We start from the raw sequence: 20,094 nt of genomic DNA on the forward strand, positions 1-20,094 counted from the left end.
CTCAGAAGCTCAAGCTAGAAAGAAAGATAGACTACACAATACAATTGAAGATGAAGAAGATGATGATCCTCAGTTTATGTGTAAATTGCCTTTTAAGATTATGTTTATTGGACCCCCTTAGCTATCCGATCTCCCATCGATGGTTCCCTTGCTCATCAACACGCGGCTTCTGCTCGTCCACCCAGTCCTTTGCCACCCTTTTATGGCCCTCCCCCCGAGAGTGTGTTGTCAAGGGAAAAAAAATTAGGGTGCGGTAGGCCGCCTAATGTGAAAGAGAGCAATGTGGAAAATATTCATTTTAGATTAACGATGTAGAAAGTTTTTTTTGAAATAACGAAAAAAAATATTAATTTAGAATTTGGCAGATCGCACAAAAGGGATGCCTCTTTTTTACTCAAAAAATGGCTACTACGAAAGAGGTACATATGCATTCCTCACTATTTTCTTTGAGAAAACCATTCTATTTACATTTTTATTCATACATTTATTCTAATTTTTCAGCTTTTCCAACTATTCAAACGAAAAGCCATAGAAAAAAAGGAAGAAGAAGAATGCGCCTTAAAAATACAGAAAAAAGAAAGCAAGATTATCTTCAAGGATAAACAGATGAGAAGAGCAAATGTGGCAGGCATACAACTGGAACAATATATCTTTGGATTTGATTCATACGAGAAATACCATCCCTTGATGGCAAAAGTAATAGAGATTTTGAAGGATAGACCTAGAGGGAGAAACGAGCTCGCAGATGGATTGATAAAACACATTATAAAAGAGCTATCCAATGGCCAGGAGACCATGGATGAGTTGTTGACGCGCACAAAAGCACAAGTGACACTCGATAAACATACCAAGGGAATATTAATCTTTTGCATAACAATTCCACACTTTGCCTTCAACGTCAAACTTGAGGAGCTCCCGATCTTGACAACCAAGCAGCTGACAGCATATTACAACAATTCAAGAATGCGTACAACCTATAGCAGGGCAAATGGCTAGTAACCATTGACAAGATAGCATACAAAATTGCCCTAGAATTTGTAGAAGAAAACTATGAGCCATTAGCAGCAAAGGCTTCCTGAAACCCAAGAAGTAGCCTAATCAAGGTAAAACCCTACCGACAATATAAAACATCCTTTGGAAGCATGTTTTCTTTTTCCATATCATAGATTTCACTTTCACCCATATTTTATTCAATTTCACGATCAGGAAACACAAAGAAGGAACCAGCCATGTCAAACAACAATACCACATCGGTAACAAAATTTATCTATTCTTGTCTACGGAATGGGAAAAAATATATTGGACAAACTACAGACATTGAAACCTGTCTGAAATGACACAAAACTAACCCACCATCTAAAATGATCGATGATGTCCACAGGTACAAACCATTTGAAAAAAACTTCAACGTGGAGGTCTTAGCATCAACTCTAAATACAGTGGAAGCAAATAACTTAGAACGTCAATACATTGCTCGAATGGACACAACATTGGGCTCAAAGGGTTACAATAATATAAAAGGACACCCTGCGAGTGCGAAAAAATATTACTACTTAAAGTGGAACAATTTGATGTAAGCAACAATGTCATTTGTCTGACTTCATTTCGAAACATTCAAAATACAATTCATATCATTCTTCCTCTTCTTTATTCAGTGTTTTAATTTGTCTATGCACTCATATACATGAAATTACATCAAATATTTGTAAATATAGAATTTCAAATTCCACTTTACGATTTTCATTTATTCTATAGCTAACATTACATAGTGACTGAGTCATACAATGAAGGACTGTAGAATGTTTGTTTGGCTACAAAGCACAGGGTTTACGGGGGTTATTGAGGGGCGGGAATGGGGAGGAGATGGAGCAATGGCTGAAGGAAGAGCAAGCAGCCATGGCGAGCTAAGGGAGCGGGGGGGGAGGCTGAGGCTATGGCTATGGCGATGGAGCTCGCCTGCGAAGTGAAGTGTGGAGGAGAAGCAACCTCAGAAGCTCAAGATAGAAAGAAAGATAGACTACACAATACAATTGAAGATGAAGAAGATGATGAGTCTCAGTTTGTGTGTAAATTGCCTTTCAAGATTATGTTGATTGGACCCCCTTAGCCGTTCGATCTCCCATCGATGGTTCCCTTGCTCAACCTGCGGCTTCTACTCGTCCACCCACTCCTTTGCCACCCTTTTATGGCCCTAACCCCGTGAGTGTGTTCTCAAGGAAAAAAAAACTAGGGTGCGGTAGGCCACATAACGTGAAAGAGAGCAATGTGGAAAATATTGCTTTTAGATTAACGATGTAGAAAGGTTTTTTTGAAATAATGGAAAAAAATATTAAATTAGAATTTGGCAGATCGTACAAAAGGGATGCCTCTTTTTTATTCAAAAAATGGCTACAACGAAAGAGGTACATATGCATTCCTAACTATTTTCTTTGAGAAAACCATTCTATTTAACATCAATCTACATTTTTATTCATACATTTATTCTCATTTTTCAGCTTTTCCAACTGTTCAAACGAAAAGCCATAGAAAAAAAGGAAGAAGAAGAACGTGCCTTAAAGATACAGAAAAAAGAAAGCAAGATTTTCTTCAACGATAAACAGATGAGAAGAGCAAACGTGGCAGGCATACAACCACAACAATATATCTTTGGATTTGATTCATACGAGAAATACCATCCCTTGATGGCAAAAGTAATAGAGATTCTGAAGGATAGACCTAGAGGGAGCAACGAGCTCGCAGATGGATTGAAAAAACACATTATAAAAAAGCTATCCATTGGCCAGGAGACCATGGATGAGTTGTTGCCGTGCACAAAAGCACAAGTGATACTCGATAAATATACCAAGGGAATATCAATCTTTTGCATAACAATTCCACACTTTGCCTTCAACGTCAAACTTGAGGAGCTCGTCGATCTTGACAACCAAGCAGCTGATAGCATATTACAACAATTCAAGGATGCGTACAACCTATAGCAAGGCGAATGGCTAGTAACCATTGACAAGATAGCATACAAAATTGCCCTAGAATTTGTAGAAAAAAACTATGGGCCATTAGCAGCAATCTTCCTAGAACCCAAGAAGCAGCCTAATCAAGGTAAAACCCTACTGACAATATAAAACATCCTTTCGAAGTATGTTTTCTTTTTCCATATCATAGATTTAACTTTCACTCATACTTTATTCAATTTCACGATCAGGAAACACAAAGAAGGAACCAGCCATGTCAAACAACAATACCACATCGGTAACAAAAGTTATCTATTGTATCACTTGTCTATGGAATGGGAAAAAATATATTGGACAAACTACAAACATTGAAACCCGTCTGAAACCACACAAAACTAACCCACCATCTAAAACTCATATAAATTGATCGATGATGTCCATAGGTACAAACCATTTGAAAAAAACTTCAACGTGGAGGTCTTAGCATCAACTCTAAATATAGTGGAAGCAAATAACTTAGAACGTCAATACATTGCTCGAATGGACACAACATTGGGCTCAAAGGGTTACAATAATATAAAAGGACACCCTGTGAGTGTGAAAAAATATTACTACTTAAAGTGGAACAATTTGATTTGAGCAACAATGTCATTTGTCTAACTTCATTTCCAAACATTCAAAATACAATTCATATCATTGTTTCTCTTCTTTATTCAGTGTTCTAATTTATCTACGCACTCATATACATGAAATTACATCAAATATTCGTAAATATAGAATTTCAAATTCCACTTTACGATTTCCATTTATTCTATAGCTAACATTACTATTTATGCATTAAATAGTGACTGAGTTATACAATGAAGGACTGTAGAATGTTTGATTGGCTTCAAAGCACAGGTCTGAGATTTATATGATGAACTGTATATTTAGCATTTCAGTTTTTAATTGATAAAAATGTCGTATCGATTAATGGATGGTGAATGAATTTACCTTTTTTAATTAGATTGTGGGTATACTATATGAGGCATGGACACAAAATCGAAAGGTTTTATGCTATGCAAGATACGAAGATATCACTGGCTCATGACTTGAGACACCATGACGTACATCAATCCTAGAGCAAACGATTCACGTATGACGATTAATGTCTTTCCATGTAGTGTCAAGCCTTGTGACTTGTGTCCGGTTATCGCATATGTGAGCATGATTGGAGGTGAAGCTCATGGAAATCCGAATCGATTATCCAATCTTGTAATTCTGGAATGTTATCTGCATTTAATACGACCTGTACTCATATGGTGTCAGTTATTGAAAATTTCGATCTCAAGATATTATTGTTATATTGTTGTGCATCCTCTCTGTGCATGCATAAAACAATGGTCTCTGGTGTCGATGAAGCTTTGTGCCTCCTCGTCTGTGATGATTGTCCCAGTGAGATATTGTTCGATCTGATCTTCTGTTGGTATTGCAGTGTGAATGATGTTTAAGAAGCTATTGAAATCTGGATCTTGTAAGTGCCGGATTGAGGCATGCATATGGTGAAATGTAGCGATTCTCCAGAAAGGTGAGTTGCTAATGTGACACTTATGACAATATTCCTTGGGAGCAACTCTGCATTTGCATATTGGTGGGAGTTGCTGCATGTCACAAAAAAGAATTAGATTTTTGGAGTGGAATGGATCTAGAGTATTGCTGTTGCAAATCTCACACAGCTGTCGGACTAACATGTTCATCATTTGGCATGTCATCATGGATATCTCATTGATGATGATGGTGTCTACAGTGAGCAATGCAGAATAGCGATTGTCTGATTTGGAAAGTGTGCTACGAAACATCTCATTCTTTTTTGGAAGTGAGAATTGATGATGGACTGTTGTTGCAAGGCGGCTCAAGCGTAGTGTTGCAACACTAGTTGTCACTGACAAGACTATGGACTTCTTGTGTAGGACATGATGATAAGTAATGTACTTGATCGTGAACATCTTTCCTGACCCAGGTGTGTTGCAAACAATATGCAACCCCGTTGGTGTCTCAAAAATGTTATTGTAAATGCCTCTTTGATCTTTGATCAAGATCGAGGTCTGCATCTCCTTGAACTCGTCTAGTAGTTGCAGGATTCTTATGCGACTGATTTCTAGTGTGTTGTCACTTGCATCTTCACAAATGGTGAAGGAAGTATCGTCGAGCGCTCGTAAAGGACTCTTCTGCAATATCATATTGGTCAATTGTTGTCGTTTTTCATCAACTAGCATATGAATCTTATAGTAATTTGAGATGAGCATCTTGAGGTCTTGCTCCGTTTGAACGATTCCATGAATGTGACATTCGAGAAAGTACGATCCTATTCGATTGGATGGAGAGAGTAGTTCATGTTCATTTCTGAAATGGATCCTTTTAAGCAGCTGATTGAAGAAGAAGCCCTCAAAGTGGTGAGCTGGATGGTAGTCAGTGAAGTGGATGAGCCGTGCGCTCGGATATACATAGTTGTTGAATGAGTCTATCATTTTACCCTGTGTTATATTGCGCCTTCGTTCTTTTTGGGGTATGAATGACTTCCAATATTCATAAAACGTGAGCTGCTCTAGTACAATGGATGCCCACAATATGTATCGATAGGATGGATTGTTGTGACACAGTAGTTTCGCAAGTACCTTTGTCAAAGCTCGGACAGTGAGGAGTCGACCGAGTATATAGCCTCGCTGCAATGAATAGTGGCTTCTTGTAAACACGTTAATGTTGCCTCGGTTGGTGATGTTGATTTGGATAGCACGTATGTGGCAACCATCTTCAGCTTTAATGGATCAAGTGTCTCAAGGCCAATCGTTTTGCATCTTCAATATTCAAGTTTAGATTTCCTACAGGCTTCGTTTTCATGGCGTACTTTAGCAAGTAGTATGAGAGGCCGGTGTTTATGACTCTTTGAATGTTCATGTGCCCTTGCCATAATAGCAATACTGTAGCATGGTATGGGACCACATTGCGGTGTTGTTGGCTGGGTCAGTAGTATATCCATTGATGTGTCTGTAGACCTACAGATGCCTTCGTCTCTAGATGGTTGTCGAAAGGAAAACCATACTTGCACTTGGCAGACGGCGGATCAGTCTTACAACACTATTGCATCTATGCATCTACTTTCTTTGGACAAGCCTGCGTAACTTCATTTCTAATGAATGGTGTGGAAGCTGTGAAGCCTTGTCTTCTTCGAATGGGACATGAGCATCTATTTCATTCGTTACTCGCTCAACGTCATCATCATGTAACCATAGCATAATGTGCGCATGGAGCGATCCTCGACTCTACACTTCGTATCTGACTAAGTAATGTTTTACCCTTCCCAATAAGCCGTTGTCACTTAAGATGTATTGCTGTAAAAACTTTTGGAGTCTCAGGTGGACAATCATTGCACACTCGATGGGACAGTCTTGCCAGGTGAATTGTGGATTATATTGCTTGACGAGTTCTTCAAGGTCATCAAAATCTAACCATCGTGTGTCCATAACCTCATTAGCTATCAATGTTAAGAATATGTTAGGTAAGCCCCACTCATCAACCATTATCATTAGATCCTTCAAGTTCCTGTGATGCTAAGAGGGCGAGCCTAGGATTGTTGCTGGGATTTCAAACTTTAAAACATCTCTCATTAACTCGTCATTTGTCATGTTTGGTCTTTCATGCCGCTTTCGATTGATATCTCTTTGTAAAATAGCAGTCTGTGTCCCATGTGCTATCGCGAATGCTTGGTGGACTTGGTACATGAGCAATAAATATGGTTTGTATAGTGTGAATAGCGAGAAGAATGTTGAAATTCTCATTTTTAAGTACTCATGAAAGAAGAGTCGGCCATCGTGTGCACCATGACCTAAAGGGAATACGAATGGAAAAAGCGCGTTCTCAAGTGTCAGCTCCTCGCCTTGTATCATGGCATTTTGTGCTGCAATCACTTCTCGTTCGATCAAATTTCCCTCTGTACGTATAATGATAGTTTAGACTTCTCTCGTCGCTGGCCTGGAAAATTGTGACTTATTTGGAACTTGGTCAATTCGCTCTAAGATTGACAAATAGCTCTTGTCATGAGCACTCCCATTGCCTCAAATGGAGAACCAACCGAATGTTTTTCTATTATTTCTATGATAACATCTGCTGTGACAACACTGATTCCTAGCCTTGGATGAGGCCTCTCAAGCATCGTCTTATATCATTGTAACAATGGGTTTGAGACGAGATTTAGAGATAGGATGTCTTTAGTATCTGATAAAAAATATTCAGTGCTTTGGCAAAATTGCTCTTCGCGATTCCAATATATTAAAGGATTATCCAATAATGACCTTGATGTCAATTGTCCTGCTGCCAAATACCGTTTAGGTTGACATCTAATAGTGACAACATTTGCACATGGAAGACATTTGCTCGAAGGATCGATTACATGTACTCGGCGTCATAAGGAACATAGTAGAGCTTCCGAAAAGGATGTGATACACATGCCTTGCAAGTCATGCATGTTGCTAGTTCTCCGTGAGACTTCTCGGTGTGTATGTGTTGCAAGACATTAGAGAAGCAATAAGGAGATACTATGTTGGATTGTCGTAGACTATTAGATTGTGTAAGTTTCTTGCTTTTCCCAGTCCAAAGCTCGCATTTTCCACATGATGCACAGAATTGTAGCTTCTTAATGCGTTGCGAGCAGCCACTATTCCATTCACTTAGCAATCTGTCTAGAAACATCCAGGATATTGTTGAGGGCTGTAATTTCCTTTTCTTTTTATCTAACATCCTAGTTAAAGCTAGGCATCATTTCTTGATAATCCTGTTTGTTGCCATTATTCTAAATGTAGGTGTCGTGCATCTATCCAAGCGAGTACAAAATTAGTTTATGTGTTCTACAAATAATCCAACATTAATAAAGAACAAACTCGAAGTAGCCAATTTCTTCTTTATGAACTTTGCAGAACTATGAAGGATTTCCTTTGTTGTAAAGTTTCATTATTTTTTTCTTGGAAATAAAAAAAAGAGAACTACTTGATTATAAATTAAGCTGAGAATAGTAGGTCCGTTGAATCGACGTGTGTGGTTGAGCGTTCCCTTCTTGCGAACACCTTGACATAGAAACATAAAAAGAAGAATTTAGAATATGCAAAAGCGATTTATTAAAAAAAACATCAAATGGAAAACATATATATATATGTATATATAATTTATATCCACACAGTGTGTGGGCGGGGAGGTGGCGCGCTTCCTTCCCCAAAGAGTTATAATCCGAGGGAACGGGCCCTTCCCTATGCACTGCAGTTAAAATCGTCGAGAATATTAGCACCGAGATTGAGTATCGTGACTTATGTAGGAGACTAATATATTACCTAGATCTCAATGAGCGTATTTGTATTGCAAGTCGAGCATCATCCAAGTTCTTGTACAGGCCAAGCATATGCATCTGCAATACGTTCGAAATACAAACAATGTCAAAATACTATATCATTGAACAATAAATTATTAATCTAGCTTGTAACTAGATTTCTTGGATCTTTTAAAAAAAGTAGTTTGCACGGACCAATCGCACACTTGAAATTAGTCAATCCACTATCTTATCTTAAATAACTCACAAGTTGATGATACATTATCTTTTGTGTATTAGAACTTATTTACTGAAAACTCAGGAATTCGGAACTTCAAATCATAACTTTTTTTGCTTTTTAAATAGTTATGAATTCATTGTAAACATAGAATATAGGAACAGCCAGTATCTTGACTTAAATTACTCACAAGTTGATGATACAGTATCTTTAGTGTATTAGAACTTATTTATTGTAAACTAGGGAATTCAGAAATTCAGATCATAACTTTTTGTGCTTTTTAAAGAGTTATGAATTCAATGGGAACATAGAATATAGGATCATCTAGCATGGAATGACTTTGTATATTTGATTTGCCTTTATTACATCAAAAAATTAATTTGGGATCATATCGTATCCCATCTCTTGTAATGGTTGCATACATATATTAGGCTTGATTCTCCTCGATGAAAATAGTTTGCATGAACTCTCTAGTGATATGCGGTCTTTTGGATGTTCTTTAAGCTTTTGGAAATGTATTGGACTACTTTAACATCTCTTGACCATTGTGCTTGGTCTGTGAGAATCTGTAAACTGGGTACATATTTTGCTATGTAAAAGTTGATTTTACAAAGCTCCGAGAATATCCAACCTAGAGAGAAAATGTCTGATGCAGATGTCTAAGGTCTTTTGGTAGTACCATCATATAGCTCAGGAGCTAACCAACCCATCTTGCTAAGTCTCTCTCTTTCAGGCTCAATTCTATTCTTGTACTCAGTATCTTCTTCACTAGAATGTTTGGCTAATAAGTTCTCCTTTGAATTTATTATATATGTAGCGCGTCTGCAGTCACAAGTACCAATCTGCACTCGCATATAGCTGTAAAATGTTTCTAATTCTTAGACTAGGTCATATATTGCACACATGTCCGATTTCTTGCATGGTTGCTTGCAACCACTATGCTCTATTTGCAAGATGCCCAAACACCAAAGGCTCACAGATATCAATGTTACGAGTCACCCAAAAAAAAAATGCAAACCTTCATCAAAATAGTACACTCCTAGATGGAACTTTTGCAAGATTATGAGATGTGGCAAAACAAGTAAGTACGTAAACATGCACATGCCAAATATTTTGACAAGTGGGCTAGTGGAGGAGTGATCTAGTATTGTCCTTATACATTTCCTGCCCACTATCAACAAAAGAGTAAGCTATGTTTGTATATGATGTAAATAAAGCGGAACAATAAATTGTACTTTCAAAACTTGGCAGACTGTATGAAGGCTTGCTCAAAGCATATGTAGGTCATCCAAAAAAATATAGCTTAGATTACATTGTTTTTTCCTTCACTACAATTCCATCCACAAAAATACATTTGGCAGCCAATTTCAGCCTTCTCTTAGGAGGTTTCTCATCCTCCTTACATGCCCACAATTCTCGAACTTCTGGCACATAGCATGGGAATGAATGCATGCATTCATTTTCAAGGACTATATATCAATGGAAAGCAAATCTAAAATTACAAGCACTCCACAAAATAAAGAAGCAAAAAATTTAATAGGATGCCAAAGTAAAGGTACCGCACTAGTCATGCTCTTCCAATTTATTTATTCCTTCAAAGGCTTCTTTCTCACTTGAGCTACCATCAAGATCTTCATTCTCTTCAGCATGCTCCAAAGAAAGGAAGAGCTCCTTCACAAAAGACACCATCCTCTTGTCATTATCCATACCAGAAACAAGTTGGAAAAAAAGTCTACCCTAGTGCAAGGTAGCCTCATCTCATTTGGTAACTAAGAATTTCTAATAAGGATATCCAGTTTCTCAACACCAATTTTTACCCCCCCCTCTCCAAGGCAATGCTAGTCACAATTTGAACCACTCTTCACCCAATTTATGATTTGAAATACCCCACTTGTTCATTTTAGTATGCCATCATTTTTCCACAATTGTCTTAGGGTCTAAGGACTTCTCCTATACCAACAAACAAGAAATAATCTTCAACAAATAATTAAATTAAGAAATTCTTGAAGTGTATAGGGAAGGGACAAATCAATTCAACAAGCTAAGACCCATGTTCACTTGAGCAGCAAAATCATGCGTACAAGGTTTTCTTGGAATGCATATGTAGGGTAGGATGCATTTCCCTTAAGGAAAAGTAAGGCTTATATTGATAAGATTCGAGGAAAGGATGCATTTCCCTTAGGAAAAGTAATACCCATATTGAAGTTCTAAAATGGGCACCAATTCTGTAATCACCATAGCATAGGGGTTTTCATGTCATGAAGCTTTGCTTCTCTTATCTTATATTCTAAGCTTCTCCCTCTATGAATACATGGGAATGAATTTAGAGAAGTTCAATGTGTGGATTGGTGACCTTCCCTTACCTGTTATGATGCTATTCAATGCTTTGCTTGCCTTCTCTTACCTTTTGATTAGTGCCCCTCTCTTACCCGTCATGAAGCTATTCAATGCTTTGCTTCCCTTCTCTTACCTTCTGATTAGTGCCCTTCTCTTACTAGTCATGAAGCTGTTCAATGCTTTGCTTCCCTTCTCTTACCTTTTGAGCTTCTCCCTCTATGAATGCATGGGAATAAATTTAGAGATGTTCAATATGTAGATTAGTTGTCATGAAGCTATTCAATGCATTGCTTCCCTTCTCTTACATTCTAAGATTCTCCCTCCATGAATGGATGGTAATGAATTTATATCTATTCAATGTTATCTACATATGTTTTGCAAATGCTATCTTTCGTCTGTTTCTTTTGACAACTCATCCATTTTATGTGGGCCTTAATCCTTTTTGGGTAGTCATGTTTTTCTTATAAAAGTTTTTTGGGTCATTGAACAACAAAACATCAGAGACACAAAAAACCACATGAATGCCAACAATCACAATGCATATCATGGAGGTCGAAATAGTACAGATCCAATGTCCATCAAGAACACCATAGCCATTATCAACACTTCCATCAATGCTCTAACTCAAAGTTTTGTTGAGCCATTTGAATCAGATACACAAAGATCCAAGCTCCCATAGGAAGATAGCAAGATCATTGAAATTGGGTTTGTGCTTAGATAGAAGGTGACTACATTATTCAGCAATAACAACAAGGCATAATTGACACAAAAGTAGCTCCAATTTTGTTAGATTAGCACAATTGCTTATGCAACCGACTCTAGCTTAGAAAAAGAGATACAACCTATGAGTTCCACTGAAGGGTGTCTTTGAGAATGGACTTGCTAAGAGGCCCCAAAAATACGTGCGCACAAGGGATGGGAATCGGGTGTAGAGGCGAGAGTAGTGGGGGCTCTTAAGATTACATCTTGACTAGCTAGATAATTGATAGCTTCTAAAACTATGGTTGGATCAGACCAATAGATGTTCTCTTGAGTAGCCATGGATTTAGAGGTTGAGAATAATGAGATTCCTACTGCATACAGAACTCGGAGGTTGTAGATCCACAACCATCTAAATTTTTGCTAGATGCGAGCTAGAAAAGTGGAAGAGGATTGGATATCAAAGAAAGACATATACAAACTTTAAGATCTCCCAAGCACAATATATGACCAAGATTTCTTGCTAGACCTTTGTAGATTTGTGCCTCAAAATTACAAGTCCTGACAAAATCTATTATGTGAGAGATAAAATCTAAGATGCATCTGTAGGAGCATCAGGAGGGGGGGCTCGGTGTCGAGCCCCCCCAAAAGAGAATACAAAAAAAAATTAAAGGAGTCCTGCACTTGCTCCACTAGCCTTGCACTCACTTTCTTTGCCACTTCACACTTTCTTTTGCAGAGGGGGGCTCGGCGCTGAGCCCTCTCGAATAGTAAACCAAATAAAAACTCCATACACATCATGGGGGGCTCGGCAACAAGCCCCCCAAAAGAGAATACATTAAAAAAGAAAAGTCCTACAATCTATGTAGAGCAATTCTCCCACTGGGTATTTGCCAAGTTAGTCAATAGCTTCTACATATATTTTTTAATTAAGAAGGGTTTGATTCGCTTGGATCTAGAGCCACAGACTCTGAGTCTCTACTCCTCTCTCTCCAGCTCTAGGGGAGCTGCTCTGCACTCCCTGCACTGCTCTGTGCCTCAGCTTTCTACAGGTGACTGGTCTATTTATACTTGCAGCAAGGCAGTGGAGAGAAGCTATAGTAGGGATAGGATAGAAGATAGTAGCTAGAGAATATCATGACATTGGCCCTCTCTATTTTTTTTGGGGATAATTTTTGTATTGAACATATATTTTGAAAATAACTATGCGCTTGTATGAAGAACCCTGATTGTAGGAGATGATGACAAGAATTTTGCGACCAAATTGATGATTGGATAACCCATGGAGCTTGGATGAGGGCTTTGGATCTTGCACGGCACATGGAATGGATGATGGAGGGAGTAGGCACTGAAGAAGTACTAGTGCTTTCCTTAAAGAACTATAGATAAGGAGCACTTTGCACGACAACAAACGGAAAGAGTGGGCCACAAGGAAAAGGAAATTAAAGGGATGGTTCCCATTAGTAGTAGAAAAAGAGCCAATCAATGGCCAAGGTTTTGCATGGAAAAGGAAGGACGTGGGTTAATGGAACTACTAGTTGGATCTCTATAAGGAGGGTGGATGGCCTTGTTTTAGATTCATCTTCTGGCTCATCTCAAATTGTAGAGGGGATGGCACAGCCCACCGTGCTCCAGCAACCAAACCTGGCTTACATACAACTTTTTGACTAAACTCAAAGTTCTCCCTGAAATATTGGCCACCCTCGAAAACTGATGGCGTTCTAACAATCTTTCATGCACTCACAACACTAAAACAATCAAAACAGACCTACACTGTTTCAATGACCTTCAGTACCAACGAAACAAGATGGGCAGCTCGCATCAAAACTAGAAAGAACACAAGTTCATGAAGAACGTGATCATCTACCACTCTTGTGCGTAAAGAGAGAGTAGGGTGGTGAATGTCGTCACAGCAGGTCATGGGTGCATCTACTTTCTCTACAGGAAGCTACAGGCTATGGAGGCTACGGTGATTCTCAGTTGTGGTACTTGATGAAGTTCGTGGAGTTCGGTTTTGCTCACCTCAGTTTGGCGCATCAGTATGGAAGAGAAGCCAATTTCTCCGCCACTGAGCTTGCCACCCTCCTAAATCAATGTTAAAGGTTGAGAGATCGGAGGTGATTACGTGAAGGACCCGCATGCTAACAACCCATCAGCAAGGCTCCCTGGCAGCTATACTAGTCCATCAGCCCTGTAGAGGTCATGGCTCTTTAAAAGGCTCCAGCCAAGCTTTTACAATACAAGCAATGCTTCTACGAACACCGGCTCAGCAAATCAATTCCCATCACTCCCTCGACCAGTGCTACAATAATAGACTCTCGTGTCCACGTCTGGCTCCTACGATAGCGGCCATTGCCCCCGCCTCCGTTAGAGTCCATGGGCATCTTTGTCGACGTCCTCTACAACAGATTTCCTTCAAAAACCTTCAAATCTCCAAGGTTCCTTAAAAAGGCCACGTGGAAGATAAGGTTGGGTGTGTTCAACTGTGGTTAAGTTTATGGTTAGGTTCAGTTACTTGGACCATGGTTAAGTTTTCTTAGACTTGGGTTAACTCAATCTGGTTAGAAGACTACCACATGGCATAGTGCCACCCAAGCACAGTCCCTTTGTAAACACAGTTTTATCTGCATGTGAATCCCTGTGCCACATCATCAAGACCCCCCTCTTCTTCACAAAAGCTTCGACAAAGCGTAACTTACAATCCAGGAAGAATTTGGACATGCTCCAAAAAGGAAAAGTGATCATCTTTTTATGCTCTATGCGTTTGTTGAATCAAAATCATTGTATGCAATTAGACACTGCCAATATTGAAAGAAATCAATTGGTAAGACCTTTGCAACAAATGGAAAATCAATGCATGAATGCAATAAACATGCCAAAAGCACAAGTGCATGAGATGACCATAGCACGAAGCATTGCATCCACACATAAAGCATCAAGGAACATGGAAGAACAAAGCATCATGAATGAAGCTACACAAGGAAGAAGATTGCAGCCAGCAGGTCAACTACGTGGAGTCATCATGAAGCCATGAGCAGAATGACAGGGAGAACATGTATCAAAAACCTTGCTAACCTTGCCTATATTTTGTAAATCAAGCCTGACCACCTGAGAGTAGCTATGAAAGCACCCAGGGGAGGTATTAACATGTAAAGCCCACACTTTACCACCTTAAGTAGCAATGCATGCACTAAGGGGAGGTGATGGAATGTAACTCACATCTGACCACCTTGCAGTAGCCAAAGGATCATGGCACCAAGGGGAGGTGTTGAGAGTTGTGGTGCCATGAGCACATGTAGAGCAAAGGTATAAGTAAAGGGCAAGTTGCCACATGGCATGGAGGAGATATCCCACATGTGAGCAAGCATATGGATGTAAGTACCCTCACCTATAAAAGGGAGGTTCATTTGAAGTAATATCAATCAAGCACTTTGCACTATCTCAAGATTCTCTTTATGAGTCCAAGCTAATCTATCTTGGAACCTAATTGACTTGAGGTACATGCCATGAGCACTCTCTTCATCATGTCTCCACATAGGTTCCATCCACCTTAGAGTGCTCCATAGATCCTGAGGCATGCATGTTTTGTCACTTGTAGTGTTCTTTCAATATATGCTAGGTATAGTCTTGTTACTCACTTCAACACATGGAAAGTAAAGGAAGGTTCCCTCTGATATTCTAAAGGCTTTTACAAAGTGGTGGGAAATTACAGGCCAAATAGGTGTTGATGGTCTCAAGGTTTTCTATATAAAAAAAAAGGAGAATGCCATAATGCCAAGCAAGGAATTGATGTGAAGGTCCAAGGTTCCATCCGAGCTCCATTGGCATCCAGTTCATCATTGGCAAGCAAGGTTCTATCTGATCCTACAAGGGGTTCTAACTATGAGTTCATGGTTGCTTTGAGGTTGTGATCTCTATACATCTCATTCTTGTATTTTCTACAGTTATCGGTGGCTATCAGTGTATGGTATATCTCTGTGTTCCCCAGTTCATGGTGTTTTGAGTTCATCCTGGGATTGTGTTTCCCCTCAGTGTGTTTGCAAACGTGACTATTCATCTAGCTATAAAGGCATTTCAGTGTATCTCTGCTAGTCTCATCACGTTTTTGGTGCCTCCATGGAGGATCAGCGATCGGGCCTTCAGTTTACAAGATTGGAATCATTGGTGGCTGATCATCAGAAAGCATGCCGTTGTTTCATGGGATACCAGGCGAGGATGTTGAGAAATTCATGCAACAGTTGGAAATTACTTGTTTGATCAAGAAGATGCAGCATTCATGTTACGGATATTTTCTACAGTTATTGGTGGCTATCAGTATATGGTATATCTCAGTGTTCCCCAGTTCATGGTGTTTTGAGTTCATCCTGGGATTGTGTTTCCCCTCAGTGTGTTTGCAAATGTGACTGTTCATCTAGCTACTATAAAGGCATTTCAATGTAGCTCTGCTAGTCTCATCAGCGATAGGCTATGAGGGAGAGATTATTGTGAGGTTACCAAAATAGGGAGAAGGGTAAGGGTGAGGGGCTAGGGTGGGATGTGGAAAACATGGAGTGGAGGAGTTATGGATGATGAGGTGGGTGGAAGTGGGTGAGAATGTGGAGGTTAAGGGGATGGTGGGGGGCTAGAGAGAGAGAGTATCTTGGGGGGGAAGGTGAAGTGAGGCCTAGTAGAGAGAAGTGCACATATGGGGGTGATGCACCAAATGGGGAGGAGGGGGTTGGAGGATCTCGGTTGAAAGTAGGTGAAGGGGGGGTGAAGGGGCATGGGGATACAAGAGGATTATGTTCACTGTATAGGGAGGATTCGATTTGGCGATTTTTCTCTTAGTTCTCTATCAATAGAACTCTTCCTGGTAGAGAGGCTTTGATGAGTCTTTTGCTAGCGAATTTGTGAGTTTTCTATTGGATTTTATGGTTTTAAGAGAAAAAAAACTCACAAACTCACTAGAAAAAAACTCACCAAATAGAATCCCCCTCCCCTCCACCTCCACCCCCAATCTTCCCCCCCCCTCCATTCTCCCCCCCCCTTCTCCCTCTCTCCCCACCCCCCTCTCTCTTTCCTCCACGCCCCTCCCCCCCTCCCTCCCTCTTCTCTCTCTCTCTTTCTCTCTCTTCTCTTCTCTCTCCCCTCCCCCCTCTCTCCCTCTTCTCTATCTCTCTATCTCTCTATCTCTCTCTCTTTCTCTCTCTTATCTTCTCTCTCTCCCCCCTTCCCTCCCTCTCCCCCTCCTCTCTATCTACAAGCCTTGCCTTGGCTAAGGGCTTGGCTGCCTAAGCGCCATGCGGTGGCACTCACTGTCGGACGATGACGGTGCCCATCGATAGTGGCGGTGCCCTCCTACGCGTTGGTAGTGCCTGGGCCCCCGTCAACCAAGCCAGCCTCCTAGATTAAGGGCCTTAAAGCCCTCCATTAATACAAACCACCCCCATCCTTTCGCAACCCCCCCCTCTTGCATCTTCAACTGCCCCCCCTTTGTGCCGGTCGCCCCCCCTTCTCTCTCTCTCTCAAAAAAAAAAACTAGCTAACTAACTATATTTAGGTTAGTAACACTTAGGTTAGGTTAGTTGACCATCGATCAGGTTAGTTAACCATAGGTTAGGTTAGTTGACCATAGGGTTAGATTGTTTCTACAATATGAGGGTAGCACAACCTCGGCCACAATAATACCAATAGCTGCCAATCCTAGAGTATAGACAACTGGCATTGGCACCTAATACACAAGTGGCACATCTCAACCCAATCCTCGTGAGAACACAAGTGCCTCAACTAATGAGGAATCCCAATCCTCCGCAATACCCATGGGCTCCCAATCTTGCACTCGTAGTTCCGGTGCAACAACTCCAGCCTGAAGAGCTGGAACCTCACTATGAGTATGAAACAGAATACCATATGTATTACATGGATGGTGCTGAAGGACTCATCCCAGTGTATGCTAATCAAGTAAGGCCCACCATATATCGAACACCCATCAAGTGTTTTGGTTGTGGAGAAACCCACCGCATAGCAAAATGCCCACATAATGGTAACCCCATTACATTCCAAACTATGTGCAGGGAATGCGGAGTTGGGCATGTTTGCATGGATTGCCCACTAAGAACAAAGCCTCAACCAACCACGAAAGTAAATCATGATGTACCCCTGGGGATGATAAGTGTGGAAAATCACAATGTGGCAATACGAAGTGTAGCATCATAGCCAGTCTTGATTATAACAAGACAATAGAAAGAAACAGCATGGCAAAAACTCCTTTTCGCTCAAAAAGCAAAGAGCTCTCTGGCAAAACAAGCCATGCCAATCCCAACATAGTGAGACCATGCCTCGTACATCCACAGAAAGTGCCACCCAAGGAGCCAAGAAAGCATACCCCAATGTTGAAACTAAAAAGATGTGTTACCAAGCCTTGAAGCAATGGGTTCAACAAGAACAAGAAAAATATGAGGCAGACAGGATGGGAGCAGCAAAGGTTAGAGCACCATCAGCACCCAGCATTAACATGGTGATTGATCCCAATAACTTCCAATAGGTAATAGAGCAACATGCAAAACATCCCCAATTGGATGGCACCGCACTAGCAAGCTTGATAAGCTACCTAGCCACAATGCCAATTAGGACCTTACTAAAAAATTGCCCTACAATGTGGGAAAGTTTCAAGGGATGGATCAAATCTTCACAATACTTCCCCCCACCTGAAGAAGAGGAAAATGTAATTTCGGTAAAATTCAGTGCTCAGGATGACATAAAAAATATAACCATCCTGCCAGATCATAAAGCCTTTGGTCAATACTCAGCAATAGTAGATGGTGGTCAACATTCTGGCAAGAGAGCTATATGAAGAATGGGGCCTACCTCCAATGCAGAAGGCCACATTTAACATCTGCCTAGTCTACCTCCAAGTCTTCATGGGACATGCCGAATACTATAGAATCTTCATATTGAGGTATCCATGCTTGCAAGGCCCCGATATAAGCTTCTAGTCAACTTCATCTGGACAGACGAATGTGAACAAGCATTCAAAACCCTCAAGTGGAGATTTCACAGCCCCTGTTCTAATGGCACCAAATTGGGACATAGACTTTCATGTACATACTGACAGTTCCAATTATGCAGTAGGGAGTGTGTTATGTCAACCTAGCAAACACAACAAAGACTTTGCAAGTAGACAGCTAAATGATGCGAAGGTGGATTACACCACAACAAAAAGAGAAGCCTTGGCAATGATCTACAGTGTGAAGAAATTTCAACACTATCTATTGGCTACTACTAACTTTATCTTCTACAAAAATCATCAAGCCTTATTATATCTTGTAAATCAGCCATGTCCCACAGGCTGGATCACTTGATGGCTTCTACTACTATAGGAATTCAATTTCAAAATCGTGGTGAGAAAAGGAGTTCAACATTTCATTACCGATCACATGTCATGATTGAGGACAGGAGAAGAGGAACAGAAGATGACCTACTAGATGTCGCATTATTTCAAATAGACATTTTGCCTGATTGGTGTGCAGACATCATTGGGTACTTAATGGCAAGAAGACCACCTCCCAAAATGAATGTAGTGGATGCTCGAAAACTAATTCTAAAAGTTGCACCCTATCAACTCATTGCAGGACAACTATACAAGATGGCCAAGGACCTGATTTTAAAGAGATGTGTGATGCCATATGAGATCATGTCAATCCTTAGTGAAGCACATGAAGGCATTGCAAGTGGACGTTTCCAAGGGGAAGCAACAGCAAGAAAAGTCTATCTCGCAGAATATTGATGGCCAACACTTTGGTCAAATGCCTATGAATATGTCAAAAGCTGTGATGTATGCCAACGAACTTCTAAACCACAACACAAAGACTTCAATCCCCTAACAACAATCGTTTGCAAAAAAACCCTTTGAAAAATGGGGGATTGGTTTTGTGGGCCCCATCCATCTAGCAGCAAAAGAAACACATGCATGCTACATCACTGTGACCACTGATTACTTTGCCAAATGGGATGAAGCTAAAGCCATCAGAAAGATAGATGCTAGAAGCACAGTAAGGTCCTTGTACGAGAATGTGATCACTTGATTTGGATGTCCCATTGAAATTGTCTCAAATAGAGGCACACATTTTGTCAATGAGGTCATCCAAGAACTCTTGTCTGGCTTTATGGTGATCCATAGAAAGAGCATACCTTACTACCCTCCACTTACTCTCAATATGGATAGCATGGAAGGGCAACAATCCGAACAAACTTTAGAGAATGACAATGTGGAACTCTGCGAAAGAATATTGCCACTCAGTTCAGTCTTGTTCCCACAAACATAAGGACTTGAGCATGGAAATATAAGAGGATAACATGCCACATAATGACTTTGCAAGAGATCCAAATAGCATGCCTCTCTAGGAATTACAAGTCACTAATGTTGATGACTCCACGACTCTAGAGTCACAAACCCCAAATGTCTCTAGTGGCACCATACAACAGAATGTTGTTCAAGAAATAGATCAAAATTCCACATGGGCACATGGGAGTCAAATGTATGTCCTATACAAGCAAGGCCA

This window comes from Dipteris shenzhenensis, chromosome 32 (genome assembly GCF_047967505.1).
Source record: "Dipteris shenzhenensis isolate YYH24624 ecotype China chromosome 32, Dip_SZ_1.0, whole genome shotgun sequence".
In the NCBI taxonomy this organism is placed as follows: Eukaryota; Viridiplantae; Streptophyta; class Polypodiopsida; order Gleicheniales; family Dipteridaceae; genus Dipteris; species Dipteris shenzhenensis.